The 3,468-nt window shown below is 40.6% G+C and overlaps 1 pseudogene; it reads right to left on the minus strand.

Moving 5' to 3' along the window:
- Positions 1 to 522: 522 nt before the first annotated feature.
- Positions 523 to 1,347, minus strand: LOC127229630 (60S ribosomal protein L6-like; annotated as a pseudogene).
- Between the last annotated feature and the right edge of the window lie 2,121 nt (positions 1,348 to 3,468).

Consider the following 3,468-nt stretch of genomic DNA (forward strand, 5'->3'; position numbering starts at 1 on the left):
AAAGTTCCAACATCAAGGTATCAGCAGGTTCAACATCAAGTTCCAAGATGGCACCATTGTTGCAACTTCTGGAGAAAAGAATTAGGGAGGTCTTTGTGTCAGAAAAACAGGAGAGAGGGAAAGAGATATAGACAGATGATATATAGATGATAGATGATAAATAGAAAGGAAATTGAGACCGAGAGACAGAAAGTAAAAGGGGAGACAGAGAGATCTTATCTTTCCCACAACAGCATTAGTCAATTCACAGAGGTGCAGCTCTCATGATCTAAATTCCTCAGTTAAATCTACCTAATTATTTTATTATCTTTCTATTTATTCTGGATTTATTCTGGCTTTGCTCCAGTCACAAAAATTTCCCATTTGCTGCATATAGTTCCTTACCTGTCTTATCAGATTTATGTAGTTTTTAGAATAGAATAATATAGTTCACAGTATGTTCTTATAAAATTATTTTTAAGTCTTCATTGTTGGTAGATGTGAACAAATCTTTTTTTTTTTTTTAATTAGATTGATAGCAATTTAGAACACCAGTTTGTGAGGACACATCCCTTTTGTCAGAGAGAACTGAGACTGCCCCGAAGCTGAGAAGCAGCTTTGATCTTTGGCAAAAAGCTGCGAGTCCACGGTTTTCTGATTAGCCTTGCGCTGCTCTGTAATCTCCTATTTCTCCTTCTCTGTGTCAAAGATCTCGCCCCCTTGGTACCTGGGCTTGTGTAGCTGCTGCTTCTTGAAGTATCAATCAGATGTTTGGGCATCTTAACTTGGCTGATACCAACTTTTGTAGAGGTGGCGATGACAAATTTCTGGTGTGTTCTTCGCAGAGGAACTCTGTTGAGGGTAAGAGGTCCAGTCGCAAGTAGCAAGCCGCTGCCCAGCTGCTTCATGAAAACCACCCTCTTGCCTCTGTGGCGCCTGGCCAGTCCCGGGAGTGATGCTAGCGTGAAGCTTTCTCACATGCTGACTGAAGAGCTTCCAAGGAACATCTGCAGTAGGGTAATACCGGGGCATTTTTTCACACTTACCACCCGGGTACCACCATTCTTGTCATCACCAACTGATTTGGTGACAGTAGCAAGGACCTTCTCCTTTTTCTTCTTCTTTTCAACCTTAGTTTTTTGCAGCTTAGTATTTTCTTTTGTACCGGGCCTTGCTAGACTACATGGCAAATCGGGAGTACCTGCCAATTTCTCTAACCAGGACAGGGTCCCAGCTGCAATGCCCTTTCCCCTTCTTGGGCTGTTTAACCTTAACGTCATCCTTTTTGGCTGCACCAGCAGCAGGAATACCTGCGGCATCACCACCAGCTTCTTTTTTGCCAGGCTTCTCTGCTTTTTCCCCCTCCATCTTGGCAAGATAGGAAAAGCCAAAGCTGTTTTTTTTTTTTTTTTTTTTTTTTTTTTTGTTAGTTTGTTTTGTTTTGTTTTGTTTTTTGTTTTTGTTTTTGTTTTTTTGTTAACCATATATTCTACAGTCTTGCTCTAATTACTTATCAGCTTCACAAACATTTCTGCTAAATTCTTGAGATTGTGAACATCTGTGGGGAATATTTTTCCTTCCCATGCTGCATGCCTCTTCTCTGCCTGACTTGCTACCTAAGTCTTCTAATATGAGATTGAGTTGGGGTGGAGAAAAGAATGTCTGTTCTCAATCTTTGTGAGAAAGCACCTAGTTTCTCTCATTAAATATAATGTTTGCTTTAGGATATTTGTGAATGGTTGAATGGTTTTGCCACAAACCCATGTTCAGTTTTGTCAAATTCTTTTTCTGCACCAATTACTATAATTAACATTTGTTGAGTTCATTGATACAGTGGATTAAATGATTGACTTTAGACTTGTTTTACTTTATTTTTTCAAAGATTTATTGACTTGTGTATGTGTGTCTGCATTATGCCTCTGAGACCAAAAGAAGGCATCAGATATCCTGGCACTGGAGTTATAAATGGTTGTGAGGCAACACATGGGTGCCGGAACTGAACCCAGATCTTCTGCAAGAGCAACAAGTGCTCTTTACTTCTGAGTCATTTCCAAGTTCCTTATTTATGTGTATTTTGGTGTGTGTGTGGGGGGGTGCTGATGAAGTTCAGAAGAGGTTACCAGATCCCATGGAGGAACAGGTGGTTGTGAGCCATCTAACTGATGCTGGAAGCATGTTTTTGTCCTCTGAAAAGTAGCACATGCTCCTTACTGCCATCTTCTCCTGACCAAATAGACTACAAACCAATGAAAGAACCTTACTCATCTTCAATAAGTCCATTCTGATTGTAGGGGATATGCCATATGCTAGATTTGATTTGCTAATATTTTTATTAAGGAATTTTGTGTCTGTATTCAATTCATGTATTGGTTTTCCTTCCATATTACAGATTTATGTAACTTTGTTATCAGGGTGATATTAAACTAATTGAATGAATTAACAAGCATCACCAACACTCCTGTTTTCTAAAAGAGATTTTAGAGAATTGATGTCATTTCCTTCTTTAATGATTAGAAGACCTCACCATTGAAACTGTCTAGACATGAACTTTTTCTTGTTTTTATTTAAGGTTATGAATTATTCCCTTGTTGGGACCTGGGGAGATGTCTCAATGGGTAAATCATTTTCCATGCATGTATGAGATCCTGAGTTCAGAGTTTCCAAACCAAGATAAAACCAGACACATAGTAGCACTTGTCTATAACCCCAGCACTCCTACACTGGAGACAAGGACAAGAGGCTTCCTGGAAGTTTGAGAGCCAGCTAGCCTGTGTATACAGCAAAAACAAATTTAGTTTAATTATGAGTGTTTAATCAAAATACCCTGGAGGAAGAGACACAGGAGCTGAGATTGTTTCTTTAAAGTACCTCTTGAGAAGACAAAGGCATGGAAGGGTGGAAGCCTTGGTAGGAAGGGGACAGATTTCGGTGGGCTGATGGGATGAGCCACCAACATGGCCCAAAGTCCTGCAGACCTCCAGATAGGTTCAGGAAGGTTTTTTTCCACCCTTCCCAAATTTCACATGAATGTCCTTGTGGCCCAGGGTACAGTTCTCTGAAGAATTCCCATCTGCATTCCCATACTGCAGTGTTGAGTGTTGGTAGGCAGAGAGAGAGAGAGAGAGAGAGAGAGAGAGAGAGAGAGAGAGAGAGAGAGAGCAAAAGAGAGGCTGGTGGAGAGACAAAATTATCTTGGGTCGCCTTAAGCATTTTAGTAGCTGTGATGGTTTGAATATGAATTCCCCCATAGGTTTCTATATTTGAATGCTTAGTTACTAAGGAGTGGAACTGTTTGAAAGGATTAAAAAGATTAAGTGGTGTGGCCTTGTTGGAGGAAGTGTGTCACTGAGGGTGAACTTTGGGATTTAAAAAGCCCATGCCATGGTCAGGTTCTCTCCCTCTCTCTATTTGCCTAAAAGGATGTCTCTTCCAGCTCCTGTTCCAGTGCAGGTCTGCATGCTGCCATGCTCCCTGCTACGATGATAGTGG

The sequence above is a fragment of the Phodopus roborovskii genome, unplaced genomic scaffold, assembly GCF_943737965.1.
Source record: "Phodopus roborovskii unplaced genomic scaffold, PHOROB, whole genome shotgun sequence".
Lineage (NCBI taxonomy): Eukaryota > Metazoa > Chordata > Mammalia > Rodentia > Cricetidae > Phodopus > Phodopus roborovskii.